At 40.8% G+C, this 12,579-nt stretch overlaps 1 pseudogene; it reads left to right on the top strand.

Moving 5' to 3' along the window:
• Nucleotides 1-354: 354 nt before the first annotated feature.
• LOC147880143 (uncharacterized) lies at nt 355-1,288 on the top strand (annotated as a pseudogene).
• The last annotated feature ends 11,291 nt before the right edge of the window (nt 1,289-12,579 follow it).

Below are 12,579 nucleotides of genomic sequence, written 5' to 3'. Positions count from 1 at the left end.
CTCCACTACCGTCTATGCCTGCGAGTCTGGCGAGGAGACATACCCCTGCGTGGACACTCACGCACACCCTCCCAGGTACCGTCACGTGAGGGCTCACGGCCACCATCGCGTGCTCCCTCACAGCCATAGTCACGTACACAGTCACGTACAGCAACCCCTAGTCATGGCTACTCCCACAGTAGGGAGAGCGGGAGTGGAGGATGCGGCAGGTGCTTTGGTGGGGGGGGTAGTAGGGCACGCAGTGAGAGAGGGCATAGAGGGAGGTGTGTACGAGGAGACAGTGAGGATGAGGAGGAGGAGAGGGAGGTGGAGGGAGTGATTTACTACGATGTTACGGATAGGGGCGGGGTAGTCATGGATGCAAGACGGAAAGAGGTGATGGAGTATATGCGGGGGGTAGTTTCAAACATGTATAGAAATTGTTTTTTAAAATTTAAAGATCAAGATAGCCGATTAGTTAGGGAGGTCCTAGAGTCTGTACATAGTCAGTACCCCAATCCCCCACGCGCGACATTCTCGGATGTATGGGGAAGGACGCGAATAAGGGAGATCTTAAGTAATAAAAGATCTCACCTTAAGAAACTCGCGTACGATGATGGGGTCAATGTAGCTGCGGGGGGCTATCCTTTTGAGAAACCTGCCACTGCGCACAAACGCGAGTGGAAGGAGGCAAAGAAGCGAGTAGAGGGTGGCGTGAAGAGCAGGCAGCATGTGGAGGCACGACGGATCCAGATGGAGACCATTGGATCATCGCATTTTGGATCTGGCGGCGTCGAGTCGTGGGAGGCAGAGTTCGTAAGTAACATGCCACTTTATTTGATTGTTTACTTAATTCATTGATTCTATGATTGTTTTGATCTTACAAATTGTCTTGCTTATGTTACAGTGACGGGGTATGGGGAGGAGGCCCACAGCCCACGAGACTGGGTATGCTTGCCGGCATAGCAGATGTGACATGTGGGCCATCTTCAGAACCGAGGGACGTATCACGGAAGCACAGTTTGACGCGGCCATGAGACCATACGGTCGACAGGTACTTGAAAACTCTAAATGAATGATTTTGGTTTATTGAATTACATATATATGTATACTTACATACAATATATTACTTGAACAGGCACAAGCTGCTGCTGGACCTGCTGATGCTCCTGCCCCTGATGATCCACCCGCCACTGCTGATGTTCCTGCCATTGCTCCTGTTGGACATGAGCATAACTCATCGGAATATACCGATGCGAGCTCCTCTGATCATGGAGGGAGCAGCGGATCTTCGTCATCCTCTGAGTAGTGGTCAAAATAATGTCGGATGTGGTTGTATATAAATTTTTGTAACTGAAGCCATGGGCTTTTTTAGACCTCCCTATTTGACTTTGTATATATTTGTTTCTAATTGAAGCCATGGGCTACTTTGACATATGGACTCCCTTGTACACATTAAATTTTGATAGTAATATTGAATCGTGAATTGATAGTATGTTTGTCTTGAATCATGTATTGACAATGTATGCATTCATGTTGTTCTTGAATCGATAATGACACCGGGCTAAATCTAAATCTTCCTCGTGGATGGTGCAATGCACCAAAAAAAAAATCCAGAGAGTGCCTTTGGGTGGTGGAATGCTGGAACAGCATCCAGGTACCCAAAAGGCACTCTCAGGATTTTTTTTATCTCTCTGTAATCGCGTGTATGAGCGCATTAAATTTGTCAAACTCGCGTCTACATACGCAGATAGTCTGTCAAGAACGCGTGTATATTTGCAGGTAATCTGTACAAAACGCGTGTATTGACTCGTGTATCTGCCCGACTGACTCTTTCTGTACACGCGCATTTACACGCATGTCTGTGGCTGCGATTATACACGCGCTAGTATACGGGCCCGACACTTTTTTTCCCAGGTCATTTTCTGCGGCCAGGAGTGCGGGTATGAGCATGATCCCTTGTAGTGTTTAACTCATCGCCCACGGAGTGAAGAGATATGTTCACTGCAAACCAATTGTCCTCTTTGCTCCATGGGCAAAGGGATGAAGAAAAAATAAACAAAGAATACATACTTTATTGAAATTAGCTTTCTCAATGCTTATTTAATGTCAACCTTCTCAATCTCCCATGGAGCAAAAAGATGGACTCATTGAGAGCCAATTATGCTCTTCGCTCCATGGGCATAGGGATAAAGAAAAGAAAATTCAAATCCAAGATGTACAAAGAATCTAACCTCTCTAAATATTTTCAATGAATTTATATTGTTATTTTTTCTCATTGCCCATGGAGCGAAAGGAAAGATTCATTGAAAGCAAACTTCACTCTTCGCTCATGGGCAAAGGGATCAAGACTACATGATTCAAAACACATCTCAAATGTAACTTAGAATAAACATTCGAATAAACTTTTAGAGAATATGTAACACAAAATTTCAAAATCACCCATGGAGTGATAAGAAGGACTCTTTTAGAGAGAACCAGGCTCTTCACTCCGTGGGTGGAAGGACCAAGACAAGAAATGTGAAATGAAATGTGCTACAATTGGATGAGCCTTTTTGGTGATTTTATATTGTCATTTTTTCTCATCGCCTACAGAGTGAAAAGGAAGATTCATTGAGAGTGAACTTTGCTCTTCGCTCCATGGGCAGAGGGATCAAAGCTACATGATTCAAAAGACAACTCAAATGTAACGTGAAATAAACATTTGAGTAAAACTTTTTAGAGAATATGTAGCATAATGTTTCAACATGGCCCACAAAGCAATAAGAAGAATTATTCTAGAGAGAACCAGGCTCTTTGCTATGTGGGCAGAAGGACCAAGACAAGAAAATTGAAATGAAATGTGCTATGATTATGTGAGCAGTTTTAGTGAGTTTATATTGTAATATTCTCTCATCGCCTATGGAGCGAGAAGAGGAATTCATCTCAAGCGAACTTTGCTCCCCACTCCATGGGCAAAGGCTTGAAGCCTACGTGAGTCAGAAAGAAACAAATATGGAACTCGTACCTATTACAAAGGCAAGAAGACAACGGTGGGAAATTAGGTGGCAAAGGAAATTAAGAGCAAGACACAGTAGAGAGATTTGAAAAGTAAGGAGCAACAAAAAAAGGGCCGATTACGAATGAAGCACTTATATAGGTCTTCAAAAACACATCAGTAGCAACATATATGTGCCACATATCACTCTTTGATTGGCAAGAAATTAGGGCTGATGTGTAGTGAACACGTGTAAGCGAACCTTTGGTGCCAGGTGGAAAAGACCATCATGAGTACATGTGGGTGACATCACTAGCCATTTTTTGCATGTGTGGCAAATGATCTATAAAATGTCTGTCTGGAGATCATTTGTTGTTTTCTCTACCACATCTGTATATTGTGCTAGAGACCAAAAGCTTCCTCAAGTTGTTCAACACAAATTACATCCCTTCCCAAATTTCTCCACCTAGTTGCTTTTTTGAAGGTCATGAAAGAACTTGAAATTTTAAAAACTTTCAAGTCAAATGCAAATTTTTTATAGTATTGCCCATGGAGTGAAAAGCACATTTGATGGCAGATGAAGATCAATCTTTTCTCCGTAAGCGAAAGAATTGTTTCTTGTTTGAATTTTGCAAATAGCTCGCCTGTGTGTATTGCCCATGGAGCAAAGAGGTCATTTCAAAAGTGATGAAGATCACTCTTCACTCTGCGAGTGATAGTTGGTTTTTTTTTTCAAATTGCTTGTCATTTTATTTAAGCAATGGTCTTCAAAAGATTTCATTCTTGTTTGAATTTCACAAATTTCTCACCCATTTGTATCGCCCATAGAGCAAAAAGGATATTTCAAAAGTGACAAAGATCACTCTTTGCTTCTGAACGAAACTTTCTATTCTTGGTTTTTTTTTCCGAATCGCTTGTCAATTTATTTTAACTATTGTCATTTTTTTCTTCTCTTTGGGAATTTCTATCTTTCCTACCAACAAAAAAATAAATGCTTTAATAGTTGTATTGCCCATAGAGCGTGCCCATAGAGCGAAGAGGACTTTTTGAAATGGATGGAGATCACTCCACTTCGTGAGCGAGAGCAATTTTAATGTGCGTTCATGGGTATTTGGAAAACCCCTTACCCTTAAATGTTTTATGACTAGATGACACCCTTTTCTTTACCAACTTATATTTTTCTTTTCAAAATTGATCAAAATGTTCAAAATGTTCTTTTCAAATTTCTTATGTAGATGTATTTTTTTAAAATTTTCATGATTTCTTAAATTAAATAACCCCTTCATTTGATCGCACGTGGTAACTTACATACATTCTACGTACACCCCCTGAGATGTAAGTGCTACTCTCCTTAGGCCTTCAATTTCTATTTTCCTTCACTAATTCATGCAGCCTAAGGTTTGAGCTCACCTTTTTGCCTTAAAAAATGTGTTTAGATGTGTACACTAAGGGCTTTTGTCACACGAGATTATGAAAATGGAAATGGAGTGGAAAAGTAGGATTAAGCATTAAAAGATTGGGTTTTGTACGTCCACTCAAAGATGATCTATTTACAAGGATGGAACAAATCCCTATGAATCATTTTTACAAGGTGCTTCCCCATGAGAGTGACATGCTTTTCACCCACATTACCAAATCTAAGGGCCTCTCCTTAACAAATCTTTACCATGAGAGTTCTTGTCAAGTTTGAGTCCCTATTTAACCTTCATGAACTCAAGCTTCTTTATTATTATTGTTAAGAAATGGAGAGAGAGTGTGTGTGTGTGTGTGCATGTGTGTTGAAGACTTGATTGCATGTGAGATTTTTTAATTAACAAATTCTCTATGTGGATTAGAAAATCCAAAATTTCTTATGTCATTTTATCAAGCAAAATTTTATAAATTTAATTATTATGTAATTTCTATAAGAGATGTACACAAATTGTATTATACATGTCCCCTTTGGGAAAGGGCATGTAATATGCAACATTATGAGCATCTACATGGAGGCTAGCTATTGCAGTAGAGTAGGAGACAACCCATCTCCCATCTTGGGCTAGCCATCCTTTGCCTCAAGCCGGGCCTTCCATGCAAAAGCTTGTGGCATGGTCAAAATGTGGAATTTTGTCTAAATTTCTTGTGGAAGGGAGCATGTTTGTTGTGTAGTTTGCATGCAAGCACACATGGATAAAACCATGCAAGCTTTGGAGAATGCATAAGTCATGAGAGGTCTTGCAAAGTTTGCATCCCTATTTAATGTCCAACTCAAGATACTTTATTATTACTTAGAATTGGAGATAGATGGAGAGTTGAAGACTTTATTGTGAGATTAAAAAAAAACCTTCACTCTCAATGATTAGAAAATCCAAAATGTCTTTTGTCATGTTGTCAAAGAGTCTCTAGCCATACTTGCTTTCTTAAATGTATGTACACAAAACATTTGGATATTTTCCTTTGTAGTGGAAAAGGACCTGTAATATTCAACATCATGAGCATCTACACGGCAGGGGTAGGAAATGACCTAGTCTCCCACCTTGGGCCTTATTGTGTGAGCCATGCCTCGTGTGGAGAAGAATCTCATGGTGTTGGCAAAAACCTTCCATCTCAATGATGAGAAAATCCAAAATGTCTTTTGTCATGTTGTTAAAGAGTCTCTTTTGACATTTTCCCTTGTGGTGGGAAAGGGCTTGTAATATTCAACATTATCATGATCTACACGGCAAGGGTAGGAAATGCCCGGTCCCCCACTTTGGACTTTGAGCAAAATGTGGGCAAAATGTGGGAATGTGTATAAAACTTCATGGGGGCAAAATGTGGTGGGGGCAAAATGCCTCGCGTGGTGTGGGCAAAATGCCTCGCGTGGTGTGGTATAAAACATCGTGGGGGCAAAATGCCTCGCGTGGTGTGGGCAAAAGGCCTCGCGTGGTGTGGTATAAATATGTAGTGAAGTGAGTGAAGTGGAGCAAGGCTGTAGCATAATGGATGGTGGAGCAAGGGTAGGAAATGACTTGGTCTCCCACCTTGGGCCTTGTTGTGTGAGCCATGGCTCGTGTGGAGAAGAAACTCATGGTGTGCGCAAAAGCCTTCAATCTCAATGATTAGAAAATCCAAAATGCCTTTTGTCATGTTGTCATACACAAAACATTGACTTCTTAAAGGTACACGCACAAAATATTTTGGATATTTTCCCTTGTAGTGGAAAAGGACTTGCAATATTCAACATCATGAGCATCTACACGATAAGGGTAGGAAATGAATGGGTCTCCCACCTTGGGCCTTGTTGTGTGAGCCATGGCTTGTGTGGAGAAGAAGCTCATGGTGTGGGTAAAAACCTTCCGTCTCAATGATTAGAAAATCCAAAATGTCTTTTGTCATGTTATTAATGAGTCTCTAGCAATACCTTGATTTATTGAAGGTACATACACAAAACATTTTATGATGGGCTGAGTGCCATACATTATTCTTATATGGTTAAGGTACTTGAGGTGCCAGAGCTTGTAATATTTGAGGATGCTATGGGTCATGCAGAATGGGAGTCTACCATGGAGGAAGAGATGGATGCCTTAGATGCCAACAAAACATTGGAGTTGGTTGATTTGCCTGCAGGAAAGAAACCCATTGGCTGCAAATGGGTTTACAAAGTGAAAAGAAACTCAGATGGAAGTGTGAGCAGGTACAAGGCACGACTTGTTGCAAAGGGATATGCACAAGAGTATGGCATTGACTATGAAGAGACTTTCAGTCCTGTTGCTAAGATGAGTACAGTGAGGTGTGTCATTGCTTTAGCAGTGAGTAAGGGCTGGTCTTTACATTAGATGGATGTGAAAAATGCCTTCTTACATGGTGACTTACATGAGGAAGTGTACATGGAGCAGCCATAGGGTTATGTACATCCACAATATCCACAGAAGGTATGCAAATTGGTGAAGGCATTGTATGGCTTGAAGCAAGCACCTAGGCAATGGTTTGAAAAGATAAGTAGTTATCTTATTTCTATTGGATTTCAGGTTTGGGCCTGCCGATCCCTCTTTGTTTGTGAGGAAATCAGCCCATGGCATGATTGTGTTGGTACTTTATGTGGATGATCTCATATTGATAGGTGATTGTGTTGTTGAGATCTGTGAAATCAAGCAACAACTTGGAATCAGGTTTGAGATGAAAGACTTGGGAGAGTTGTGCTATTTTCTTGGTATTGAGGTCATTAGATCCACATATGGAATATGGCTTATGCAAAGGCAATATGCATTGGACATGTTGTCCAAATTTGGAATGACTGGTTGCAAACCCATCACCACGCCTTTGGAGGTGAATGGGAAGTTGACACAAGATGGGGGAGAGTTGATAGATGATGTTACCATGTATAGATGCATGGTTGGGAGCTTGATATACATGACTATTACAAGGCCAGATCTCAATTATGCAGTTGGGTTGGTTAGTCAGCTCATGCAGGCTCCACCGAAGCCTCATTTGGATTCAGTCAGACAGATTATGCGGTATGTGAAGAGCACTGTTCAGTATGGCTTATTTTATGCTTATGGTAGTGATTTGCATTTGTCTGGCTATATAGATGCTGATTGTGCTGGGAGCCCTTATGACAAGAGATCCACGAGTGGTTATTCCTTTACACTTGGTAGTGGTGCAGTGAGCTGGAGCTCAAAGAAGCAACCCACTATTGCTCTTTCTAGCACTGAGGCAGAGTATAGAGGAGCTGCACTTGCGGCATGTGAGATTGATTGGCTATGCACGCTCCTATATTCTCTTGATATTGTGGTGGATTATGCAGTTGTCCTTTATTGTGACAACATGAGCAGTATAAAGCTCTCTAGCAATCTGGTTTTTCATGCCAGGACCAAACATATTGAGGTCCATTACCATTTCATACGGGAGAAGGTCAGTGCAGGTAAGATTGACCTTCAGCATGTCAGCACTACTATGCAGGTGGCTGACATCTTCACGAAGTCCTTGGGTACAGAGAAGTTCCAACAGTTTAGAAACTCACTTGGTGTTATGTCTATTGATGTGAGCTTGAGGGGGAGTGTTGAGATATCAAGCTCAGAGTCCCGTCGTATCCAAGAGGATGCCGGGTGACACGTGGTTGGTATACCACGCTAGTCTAGATTTCTTTTATCCATGTATGGTGTGGTAGGACTTATGGCTTGGACTTAGCCTATGACTCTCTTATGCTAGTCATAGTAGGTGTAGGGTTTTATCATGTTGGTGTGTGAATGAGATGGTGGTTGTTGCCTCCACTACTTGTGTACTCTATCATCTCTCTCTTCTCACCTAGATCCCCCTCCCCCGTTTACACTAAAAATGCCATGATCTTGCCATGTTGGATGGTGGAACTCACAGGGAGGTGAAGTTTGTGTAGAGAGAGGTGAAGGAGACAAGGAAGGAGGCCTTTTGGACGGCATAGTAGCGAGAGAGTTGATGGGGTTGACAAAATGGGGAGATAATAAAGAAAGCATTCACAAATTCATGGTGGTGTCAATGCAGCCAATATGGTGAATGCAACATGTATGCATATTCATGCACGACTACCACTTGGTGCTTCCACACATGCTAATGGGCATTGATGTTGACTAGGCCTTCAAGGTGGCACCAACTAGGAACAACCCACTATGAGTCTGATTCAAAGCCATCACACTTGCTCAAGAGGAGGGGTGGCATATCGAAGAAATTCCACGCTTTAATTCCCATACATCATCATTGTTTTTTGTGTGTGCCCCCAATATTCCTACTATTAAATGCCTTGCCACATCGTTGCTTTTCAGATTAGGACTTGCCCTTACCATGGACTATTGCATAATTGTCCCTTACAAATCATAGTACATTTGATTTCATGATCTTGATTGATATATATGCTTTTTCCTGTAGTCTTTCCATTCTTGTGTTTTGCGCATGTGTGTGGAGATGGACATGGTATTGATAAAGCATACCTCAAATGTATCTACTATATAAAGACACCTTGCCTTGAAGTTTTATTGCCATTTCCTTTGTTTTGACATCTTTTTGTACTTGTTTGTTTTCTCGCACTCAAACCTATGCAAATTGGCAAATTGATGGTTATTGCAAAGGAACAACTCCAACGAGAATGTCCTTTTGAGCTTAATTTCACTTTTGGAACTATCCATATACACCAAGTTTAGGAAAGTTATAAGATCCTTTGTTGAACATATTTTTCTGAACTCTAAAAGGCCCCAAAATGAGCTCGCTTTTTCCTTAATGCAAATTTGGTAACACGGGAATGATGTAGCATTTCACAGAGTCAAAGGCCCTGAGCTCCCATTTGAGAGATTACAATAGGAGATTTTGAATGTTGTCAACTACTTAGGATGCAAAGCTGATTGCATTAAGTTGTTTGGACATGTTCTAAAGAGGCATATACTCTAAAGTTAGGTTGAGATCTATGGAGCTTTACTCTTTTTTTTTTGTCCCTTCCTTATATTTATACATATAATGCATCACTGGACCTCTTATCACAGGACTCACTTTTGAATGCTAATTCTCTGAACATATGACAAAAATTTGGGGGTGGACCTCATAGATTTGCAGCTTCACTATGCAGTTTTCTCACTTGTAAAAGGAGTAAAGCAAAATTGTGAAAGAAATGTGGAACTTCCTTGTGGTAGTTGAGTCCTTACACGACCTGCAAAATTTTTGCTTTTCCCAAAAATGTTTCCGTTCTCCATTCGAGCTTTTGCTTTTGTTGTTGACCCACCTCCCATAAACATGCGAATGCCATGAAAGCACTTCCTCAAATCGAATTGGCCATCGAATTTCTCTAGACGGAGAATAAAGTTTGATACATGATGTTACATGCATAACTGAAAAGACTTTCAAGACGTACGTAGCATTTGCACGTTCCGGATTCCGGTGTGTTTCTCCTGACTCTTTGTACTCGAATCAACCAAACTTACAAAGCCCCTCGTTGATTTAAGTAGCAAACAAAGAGGCCAAGAGGAGAGGATCAATTTGAATCAATGCGAGGTGAAATTGTTGCAAACACTTCGGGCAGATTGCAAGCTTTTTCATTTGGGCAAAGAACTGTCTGCTGTAATGCTTTTCAGAGAAGGGCCGAGCCGTGTTTTGGTGAAGCAAGAACAATGGGAGCAAGGGAATGCTTCCATATTCTATTCACCTACTCACTCTCCGCTTCTCTCAACTCGACACCTGCATTTACAGGTCTGGAATTTCTTTCATCTGTCCTGGATTTATCAAAGCTTGCACTTCTTTGTAGCGTTGCCTCCCAAAAGCATGAAGCTAGATCATTGAAACTACTGTTTCTTTGGACTGAGGGCCTTGCACAGTTGGTGAGATCAGAGAAGCTTTGCACTCTTCCTTCCATGAACCCCGTATGAAGATTTGCATCCTGGACGTTGGCTTGAAGCTTACTTTTCAAACTGCTGCCTTGCAAACGAGAAATGTCTAAGGAGTATTTCTATGAATGCAAGCAGCACTTGCAATCACGATGGTAAGGCCTAAGGGAGGATTCGAGTGTATGGAGGCAAGAGCATGAGGTGGAGAAAGCATGGGGCGAAATCAAAGCCATGGCAAGAAATGTGTTGAGAGAGGAGAGAGGTGAATGTGTTAAGGATTGCAAATGTCAATTAAAAGGCAACTAACTATTACTGCTAACTAGGGTAGTGGAGGTGTATTTAAAGGGACACAAGGATTGTGCCCCAATAGAACAAGACAAGCTCCCATTTGTCATGAAGGTGTAGCATTTGTCCCCTTTCAAGTTAGGTAGAGACTTGGTGGACGATACAAACTATCATTAGTGCTCCTCAAGCTTCCCCTATTTTTCAAGCCTAGGAAGTACCGAAGGAAACATTGGCCTTTTGCCATGTGGCACCATAATAAACAAAAGCCAACATAGCAAAAAATGAACCTCAATCGAGTAAGTTAAGCCATAAAATACAACCTAGATGAGGTTGATATAATTGATGGGCAACATGAACAAGCCAAGCTTAGATGCATTTGGTACTAATGTTGGATTCATGCCTTCATGTGAATTAAGAGTATTTCTTAAAATACAACCTAGGGGAGGTTGATATAACTGATGGGCAACACAAACAAAACAAGCTCAAATACGTTTGAAAATAAGTGTTGGATTTGAGCCTTCATGTGAGGAAAGAGGCATAGTGGGTGATCCAAACTAAAAGTCTTCCTCCTCAACCATTGTCAAGAGTGTTGGGAGTTGGTTGTATGCCACAGGGCAATATTTTAATCACAACCCAATGGGAGCCTTATGTATTGCTCAGAACTTTAATTTTCAACTATATACAATAGGTCACTTATTATTGTTTGTAAGGCGGCATGGGCAAGCACCATGCAAGCATTAGAAGTATAAAACAAAACAACTTCTTCAACACTCTCCACCATGATACACATTTGACCAAAAACCATGCAACCTCCTTCATAACAACATCTACTTGTATGATAATACAAAACAAGACCTAATCGCAAACAATGTACCAATTCTTGATTCAAACTAACCTAGCGTTTATTTGAAGCACCCCACTCTTCTTACTTGTAAGTACCCAACAAGTACATGTACTCTTTTAAGTCTTTCATCTATTTCATCTCCTTCCTTCATCTCCTCTAATCTTGTTGTTTGCCTTCAAATTGAAAATGTTTTCTTCATTTTGTTGTTGAAATTTTCTTAATTGTCCATGTCAAACTCTAGCTTCTTGTACTCTTGAATAGTCAACCATATTCATTAACATCTCTTAATTTTCTTGCCCATTGCTAGCTCCCTTTGTGATCTTGACCTATTTTCAATCTAGGCTTAAACCAATTGCAACACACTCTATGCATAATAGGACAAAAGCCCATATTAAACAGGTTTTCTTTTAACTAATGCCAAGTAGGAAATGTGAATGCATAATAGACTTATAACTCTTATCACAAAATTTGGCAATTCCAATGAATAATGTTCTTTATCCTAATAAGTTGCATGAATGTGGGTTATACGTGAACTTCCAAAGTGAAATTAAGCTTTAAAAACACATTCGTGTTACAATGTCCCTTTGCAACAAACCACAAATGCAAAATCTATATAAATCTAAGTACAAGCATGTATGCAAGTATAGAGATGTGACTAATGCATTGCAAAATTTCCACACAAAAAAAACAAATAGGCAATGAAACTCCAAGGCCAGAAGGTGTCTTTATATGGTAGAGATATGTGAGGTCTAGCCATGTTAAGACTTCTTAACGGAGACCAACGTGTCGTGGGGATCTTCAATTGAGCTGCTTCAGAGAGCTCATCCTCCAAGCTACTTCCTTGTGGGAGCTGGTTGACTTGTAGCTATGCGGTGTTGTCACGGGCACCATCCTCGAATTCTATCCATGCTACTACATGATCGTGAGGGGAAGGGGAATGAGAATAAGAGTAGAGAGAAGTGTGAGTGTGGTGAAGGGGGAAATCGATCGTATGTGTAGCAACAAGCAAGAGTAAAGGAAAGGAGACAAGACAATAACACAAGAGTGAAGGAAGCTCTCCTCTATTCCAACTCAAGTAACTGAAAGAATGAAGACCAAAGTCAACCACCTTCGCTTTTATACATAGACCTTTTGAAGGGAGGTTTAATCCTAAAACTTGGCCTTAGCCCTTTTGTCTTCTAATCAACCCCTTTTTT

Source organism: Dipteris shenzhenensis, chromosome 32, assembly GCF_047967505.1.
Source record: "Dipteris shenzhenensis isolate YYH24624 ecotype China chromosome 32, Dip_SZ_1.0, whole genome shotgun sequence".
Classification (NCBI taxonomy): Eukaryota; Viridiplantae; Streptophyta; class Polypodiopsida; order Gleicheniales; family Dipteridaceae; genus Dipteris; species Dipteris shenzhenensis.
This window is presented reverse-complemented; position numbering and strand designations above follow the sequence as displayed.